The sequence below is a fragment of the Gossypium hirsutum genome, chromosome A08 (assembly GCF_007990345.1).
Source record: "Gossypium hirsutum isolate 1008001.06 chromosome A08, Gossypium_hirsutum_v2.1, whole genome shotgun sequence".
In the NCBI taxonomy this organism is placed as follows: Eukaryota; Viridiplantae; Streptophyta; class Magnoliopsida; order Malvales; family Malvaceae; genus Gossypium; species Gossypium hirsutum.
The window spans coordinates 78,608,951-78,617,413 of record NC_053431.1 but is presented as its reverse complement, the minus strand read 5'-3'; the positions used below and the strand labels follow the sequence as shown (position 1 = coordinate 78,617,413).

Sequence of the window (8,463 nt, the reverse complement as noted above, 5' to 3'; positions counted from 1 at the left end):
TCCAATTTCCTAGAAGTTCTTTGGGTTTCTTTATGTTTTGTTGTTTTCCAAACTTTGAGATGTTTTCCATTATTATTATGAACTAAACTCTCTAAATACCTAAGGGAGATGAACCCTATGATAAATCTTATTACTATTTGAATTATATGATAAAGACTTATTCTTATTCTTAATTGTGAGTTCTAAATTCTTGTTTTAATATTCCAGGGTATTAATTCAGGTTTTGATGTGCTTATTCAGTGGAGCAAAAGTCCCTATTTAAGAGCAGATCATCCATAATTAAGCGGAGTTGAATGCAATCCTAGAGATAGGACGACATAAATCTGCCGGATTAGAGTCAAATCTAATAAGGGAATCCATAGATCGAGTTAATGCGACAATAGGGGTTTTAATTAGAAAGAGATTTTAATTAATCAACCTAAAGTCAGTTGTTCTTATTCTCGAGAGAGATATTAACATAAATTAGGGATTTCTACGGATTAAGTTAAGTGAATAAATTGTCTAATTTGGAAGTAATAAGTGAAGTCTAGGTGGATTCTTCCTTGGGTATTGTCTTCTCCATCGATTTTTCCTAAAGTAGTTTCCAAACTTCATCTTTGTCTTAATCTTAGTTAATTAGATAAATAGTTTTAGTTTAAAAACACACTTTAATTCTTAGGCTAGATAATAAAAGGATAGTAATTACTAGTGCTTTTAGTCCTCGTGGATACGATATTTCCGGCCTCACCATAACTATACTACTGTTCGATAGGTGCACTTGCCTTAAGTCGAATTTTTAGTTATTTACACAATGATCACATTTTTGGCGCCGTTGCCGGGGAACAAATATATTAGGAACCCTTAATTTTTATTTCTTTAGCCATTTATGTTATTGCAATTTAATTTAATTTTAATTTTGTTTATATCACTAAATTTTCTTTTATTTACTTCAGGCAGGTTTTTATAGTTTATGAGTAGAAGAAACCCGTTAGGACCTCTACTTTTTTATAGTGAGATCAAAAGCACAGCTCGCAGAAATCGAAGAGAAATAAGACAATGCCTATGATACATAGAGGAAGGACAAGAGGACGATATTCAAACCACAACTAAGGAGATGGCTGATAATCAAAATAATCAGTTACCTCATGTGGCTATTGCAGACCCAGTAAACCAGAATCCTACTCCTTGTACTATGTATGATTATGCTAAACCTAGTTTAACAGGAGCTGAATCGAGTATAGTTAGACTTGCTATTGCTGCAAATAATTTTGAACTGAAACCTAACAAGATTCAAATGATGCAATAGTTTGTTCAGTTTGATGGTTTGTAGGACGAGGATCCAAACACTCATTTAGCAAACTTTCTGGAATTCTGCGACACCTTTAAGATCAATGGCGTTTCTGACGATGTCATTCATCTTTAGTTATTTCCCTTTTCATTGAGGAATAAAGCTAAATAGTGGTTGAACTCGTTCCCACAAGGATCAATCACCACTTGGGAACAAATGACCAAAAAGTTTTTACTTAAATATTTCCCGCCGGCTAAAACAGCTAAATTAAGGAATGATATTTCTTCTTTTGTGCAAATGGATTTAGAAACACTCTATGATGCATGAGGGAGATACAAGGATCTATTGAGAAGGTGCCCTCACCATGGGTTACCACTTTGGCTACAGGTTCAAACTTTTCATAACGACCTGAATCCTTTGACTAGACAGATGATTTACGCAGCTGCTGGTGGAACTATTAATAATAAGACACCTGAAGAGGCCTATGAATTTATAGAAGAGATGTCATTGAATAATTATCAGTGTCAAGTCATGAGGACAAAGCCGAAGAAAGCGGCCGACATGTTTAACGTTGATTCGATTACTATGCTCTCTAATCAGGTAGAACTTTTGGATAGAAAAATTTATGGTTTACTTGGTTCTTCACAGGTTCATCCAGTAATGTAGTAAGATGCAAGTAGAGGTGCACAAGTAATTTAGAATACCTACCCTATGGCCACAACATGGAGAGCCTGGAGAACGAACAAATGAATTATATGGGTAATAATCATCGACCTCAAAATAATTCTTATAGTAATACTTACAATGCAGGTTGGAGAAACCACCCAAATTTCTCATGGGGAGGCCAAGGGAATCAGAGACCATCACCCCCTCCAGTCTTCCAACAACAACCTTACCAGCAAGAGAAAAAGCCGAACCTTAAGAAGATGATGACAAAATTTATTTCAATAGCTGAAACCCATTTTTAGAACACTGAAACTGCACTTAAAAATCAGCAAGCATCGATTCAAGGGCTCGAGAATCAAATTAGATAGTTGGCTAAGATGATTTCAGAGAGACCACCAGGAAGTCTACCAGTAATACCAAACCCAATCCAAAAGAACATGTGAAAGCAGTTACATTAAGGAGTGGGAAAGTGTTAACTGAATCTGAAAAGACGCCACCACAAGAAGCTGACAGAACCGAAGGAGAGGATGGAAAACCCGAAAACAATGACAATCCAATGCCAAAGGAATACAAACCACCAATCCCATATCCAGAAAAGTTGAAGAAAGATGGCATGGATGCACAATTCGGTAAATTTATTAAACTTTTTAAACAACTGCATATTAACTTACCTTTTGTTAAAGCTACACCGCAGATGCCTACATATGCAAAAATTTTAAAGGAGCTTCTAACAAATAAAAGGAAGTTTGAAGACTTACCTATAGTGGAACTTAACGAGGAGTGCTCGGCCATACTCCAAAAAAACTACCAACCAAACTAAAAGATCCAGGAAGTTTTACTATTCCCTACTTAATAGGTAGTTTGAATGTTGATAAGGCACTAGCTGATTTAGGCGCTAGCATTAATCTGATGCCATATAAAATGTTTAAACAACTTGGTCTTGGGGAACCTAAACCCACTAGGATGAGTATTCAACTAGATGATAGATCTGTTAAATATCCTAGGGGTATTATAGAGGATGTACGTGTAAAAGTAGATAAATTTATATTCCCTGTTGATTTCGTTGTGCTTGACATGGATGAAGATGTTGAAGTGCCTTTAATCTTAGGTCGTCCATTTTTAGCCATAGCTAGGGCTCTTATTGTTGTGGGCGATGGTAAACTTGTGCTTAGTGTAGGTGACGAAGAGATTATTTTTAAAATTTATGTTTCCATGAGATTTTCTAGGGAACAGGATGACTCATGTTATTTTATTGACTCTATTGATCATGCTACTCAAGATTCTTTATAGGAAATCGTACATAAGGACACGTGGAACTGTGTCTTGCTCAAGGAGAGGAGGTAGATGATGATGATTCTGAGATAGATAAGATAAAAGTTGAACTAAATTCCAATAATCCCTTTCCAAGACAAGCAGAATATGAGGGTATTAAGGCAAACGATAAACTTAAGCAAAAACCCTTTATTGAAGAACCTCCTAAATTGGAACTTAAACAATTGCCAAATCACTTGGAATACACATTCCTTGGAAATAATTCTACATTATCAGTGATTATTGCTTCTAGCTTGCAACCCAAGGAGAAAGAGGAATTACTCCAAATATTAAGAGAGCATAAAAGGGCCATAGCTTGGAAAATTTCTAATATTAAAGGGATCAGCCCTTCTTTTTGCACCCATAAAATTTTAATGGAAGATGAATAAAGCCATGTGTGGAAGCATAAAGACGATTGAACCCCAACATAAAAGAAGTTGTTAAAGCTGAGGTAATTAAACTCCTAGTTGCTGGGTCGAGTAAGCCCAGTGCAGGTTGTTCCTAAGAAAGGAGGCATGACTGTTATGGCCAATGAGAAGAATGAATTAACCCCAACAAGGACAGTCACAGGTTGGAGAGTTTGAATTGACTATAGGAAGCTGAATGATGCCATAAGAAAAGATCACTTCCCCCTGCCATTCATTGACCAAATGTTGGAAAGATTATCAGGGCACATGTACTGCTGTTTTTTAGACGGACTCTTTGGTTATTTTCAAATACCAATAGCTCCTAAAGATCAAGAAAAGACGTCATTTACATGTCCATACGGTACGTTTGCTTATCGTAGAATGCCTTTTGGATTATGCAATGCTCCTTCTACTTTTCAGGGCTGCATGATGGCCATTTTTGACGAACTTGTAAAATACATCATGGAGGTACTTATGGATGACTTCTCGATATTCGGTAACTCTTTCCATCTTTGCCTTAAAATATTAGAACGAGTTCTAATAAGATGTGAGGAAATGAACCTTATACTTAACTAGGAAAAATGTCACTTTATGGTTCAAGAAGGTATTGTGTTAAGACATAAAATTTCTAATAAAGGGATTGAGTTTGATAAATCTAAAATTGAAACCATTGAAAACCTACCTCCCCCTAGTTCGGTTAAGGCTATTAGAAGCTTTTTAGGACATGCTGGGTTTTATAGAAGATTTATTAAAGACTTTTCTAAAATATCTAAGCCTTTGACTAAATTACAAGAAAAAGATGTGCCCTTTAATTTCGATCAGGAATGTTTAGAAGTGTTCAATACTTTAAAGGATAAATTGATTAATGCTCCAATTATAATCGCACCTGATTGGAATTTACCTTTCGAACTAATGTACAATGCAAGTGATTTTGCAGTAAGTGCAGTTTTGGGATAGTGAAGAGACAAGCATTTTCAACCTATCTATTATGCTAGCAAAACTTTGACAGCCGCACAAGAAAACTACACCACCACGGAGAAGGAGTTGCTAGCTGTGGTTTTTGCATTCGATAAATTTAGGCCATATTTAATATTGTCTAGAGTTGTCGTTTATACTGACCATTCTGCTCTTTGCTACCTTTTAACTAAGACTGATGTAAAACCTCGACTCATTCGATGGATTCTATTATTACAGGAATTTGACTTGGAGATTCAGGATAAGAAAGGAGCTGAAAATCTCATAGCTGATCATCTTTCCAGGCTTGAAAATTCAAGTACCAAAGAGCTAGCTGAAGTTGGAATAAATAATTTGTTCCCTGAAGAACAATTCTTTGCTATATCTGATTTTGAAGTACCTTGGTTTGCAGACATTGTGAATTTTTTAGCCATTAACGTTATACCAAAATGGTTGATACATCAGTAAAAGAAGCGATTCTTTACTGATGTGAAAAACTACTTTTGGGAAGACCCTTTTCTTTTCCGTATATGTGCAGATCGAATCATTAGGAGATGCGTTACAAGGTCAGAAGCATTTAAAATATTGGAGCATTGCCACTCAGGACCGACTAGGGGACATTACAGTGGAAATAAGACTGCACATAAAACACTCGAATCAGGTTTTTATTTTCCTACACTATTCAAAGACGCCAATAGGTATGTTGTTAATTGCGATAAATGCCAACGAACAGGTAATATCTCCAAACGTGACGAAATGCCCCAAATGTACATGCTTCCATGTGAAATATTTGACGTTTGGGGTATCAACTTTATGGGTCCATTCCCTAGTTCATTTGGGAATAAATACATCTTAGTAGCCGTCGATTATATGTCCAAATAGGTGGAAGCCCAAGCTTTAACTACTAATGATGCTAGAGTGGTAGTAGATTCCTTAAGAAACTCTTCTCTCGATTTGGAACACCTAGAGCGATTATCAGTGATAGGGGTACTCATTTTTGTAACGCCCAATTTGATAAGACCCTTAAGAAATACGGAGTTCACCATAGAATAGCTACACCTTACCATCCTTAAACTAGTGGACAAGTCGAAGTAGCAAACTGAGAACTTAAACGTATCCTAGAAAAGATGGTAGAATCAAATAGGAAGGATTGGACAATGAAAGTAGATGATACTTTATGGGCTTATAGAACTGCTTTTAACACCCCTATAGGAACATCCCCTTACAGATTTGTTTATGGAAAAAGTTGTCATCTACCGTTTGAGTTAGAACACAAGGCATTCTGGGCCATAAAGTTTCTAAACTTCAATTTCAAACTTGCAGGTGAAAACAGGTTGATGCAGTTGAACGAGTTAGATGAGTGGCGAACTAATGCATATGAGAATTCACGCCTATACAACCATGATGCCCATTTAAAGCAACACAAGCAATTTAAAGCTGGAGATCTTGCCTTGCTATACAACTTAAGGCTCAAATTGTTTCCTGGGAAGTTAAAATCACGATGGCCAGGTCCATTCATCATCCAAACTATTTTTCCATATGGCACAGTAGAGGAACTCACAACACCTTCAAGGTAAATAGACATCGTCTTAAACTTTATAACGGTGAGGATTTTAAGGATAATAGAGAGGAGCTACGGCTCCACGAACCTACCTAAATATGTCACAGGGTAAAGTCGAGCTTAGATTTTAAATAAGCACTTCTTGGGAGGCAACCCAAGCACTAACATCACTAAATAGGGTTTACTTTTTCTTTAACTGTTCATAGTTCAACTGCAGGTAATTTTGACATTTGACAGGGGTGAACACAGCCTGAACCCATAGCCGTGTCCTAGGCCGTGTAACACCCACGGGATGGAGACACGGGCATGCTTGGAACTGTGTAAACCTTGAGCACTTTAATGAGATGATCGACAGTATTGAACATGGCCTAGACCCACGGGCGTGGCCAAGGCCGTGCTGAAACAGGACTCACAATTTTCCCAAAACAGAGGCGCACGGGCTGCGACAAGGGAGCCACAGTCGTGCAATACGGCCGTGTGAAGCCCACAATTAAGGGACACGGGCGTGTCCCAGACCATGGTAAAACTGCACCTTAATTTTCACAAAAATTCAATAGAGACATAGCCTACGATAAAACACCATGACCGTACGAGTCGACCGTGGTAGCCACACGGCCTGATACATAGGCATGTGTGAGGCCGTGTGAGGACTTGCCCAAAAATCAAAACAATAAACGAAGTCAGGATAGAATACGGGTGAAAGCCACCGTCGTGCTTAAGGGCCATGCACAATCCTGACTAATGTACATGGGCGTGTTGGATGGGACACGGGCGTGGGAGAAATGAAGGGAGCACCACATGGGCATGCGATGTGGCCGTGTGGGTCACACAGCTTAGAAACACGAGCGTGTCTGTCAGCCGTGTGTGATACTGACTTGAAACATCAACTCATAAGCATAAACCATAACACGGGAGTGGAGAATCCAGCACGGGCGTGGGCCACGATAGTGTGGCCCAAAACGGGGCTTACACGACCGTGGCCCCTTTTAAAATACCTCTAACCCTAATTTTTTCCATATCCCATTTACTATTCATCATCTTCTTCCTCCAGCCACCCTTTTTCCACCTTTTTTTTTCTTTATCTTTCTTTCCCTTTTCCCCCTTTTTCACCATTTAAACCTTTTCCTTTCACCCACAAACCCCCTTCTTCTTCTCCCTTCTTCTCCCCACTACTCCCCCATTTTCTTCACTCCTATCCTTTCTTTTCCTCTTTTCTTTCTCATCTATTTTCCTTTCTATTCTATTCTTCTCCTTTCTTCCCCATCTACCTCCGACCACCACGCACACACCACCATGCACCACCGTACCCCATCGCCGACCACCACTCTCAATTTTCTTTCTTACATCCTTAGCTCTGTTTTATTATTTTAATATTAATTTTCTTAGTTCATTAGTAATTCTTTATTTCATGTTCTATATGACTGTATTTTTATTATTAGTACTACTCTTGTTTTAATATTTTTTGAGGTTCATTCTTTGTCATTGTTTCAAATCGAACGTAGGAATATACTATATAGATATATAGGACCATGTGTTTTAAATAAGATTCGTAGTAACTTATATTGAGTGATTCATTAGTTAGTTTCTATTACTTTAGCTCTTTGTTTCATATGCAGTATTACCATTTGGCTTTGACATGCTTGAATATTCGTTCATAAATATCTTACGAGCAAGTTAGTATTTTGGACTATTAAGATGACTGCTTGATTTGGGGATTATTTTGATGATTAAAACTTGTCTTTGCAAATATCATGACAAACCCAAAAGGCAAGAAAACTGGATTCCTGCCTCGAAAAAACAAAAAGGAGCGACATCTTCCTCTGGCCCCACCGCTGAGATACGACACTCATTCCTCCAATTTCCACCGAGACCCTAGGAGAAACTATTCCAGATACTACGGGCCCGACCCCTAGGTGTGGGTCGTTGCATTGATTAGACTGCACTAGAGGAGGTCCATCTGGCTGATTCGGTTCGAGCCCTCTCAGCCACCGCTCCATGGGATCGATTCTTTGACATCGTCGAGCCGATGTACCAAGAGCTCACTTTGGAATTATGCTCGACATTTCACATGCAAACAGTTATGTCAGAGCATGACGACCGAGGAACAGTCCAATAGTGCCTTGGCAATCTAGTAAGATAGCTGAGTGTCCTAGAATTTGGCGTTGCTTTGGAACTATATATGAACGAGTTCATAGAGGCCGAAAACTTTCCTCACCTCCATCTTCATATCCACTATGCACCTTCATCATGTTGGAATGCCATGATGCCTGTTACAGGCATCTATGACCCCAGTCGTT

At 38.3% G+C, this 8,463-nt stretch overlaps 1 non-coding gene across 1 annotated transcript; it reads right to left on the bottom strand.

Annotated features, from left to right (window-relative positions):
* Window positions 1–1,531: 1,531 nt before the first annotated feature.
* On the bottom strand, window positions 1,532–1,638 carry LOC121205649 (small nucleolar RNA R71). The gene has a single exon (XR_005900725.1). It is a non-coding gene; the product is annotated as a small nucleolar RNA R71 (small nucleolar RNA).
* Between the last annotated feature and the right edge of the window lie 6,825 nt (window positions 1,639–8,463).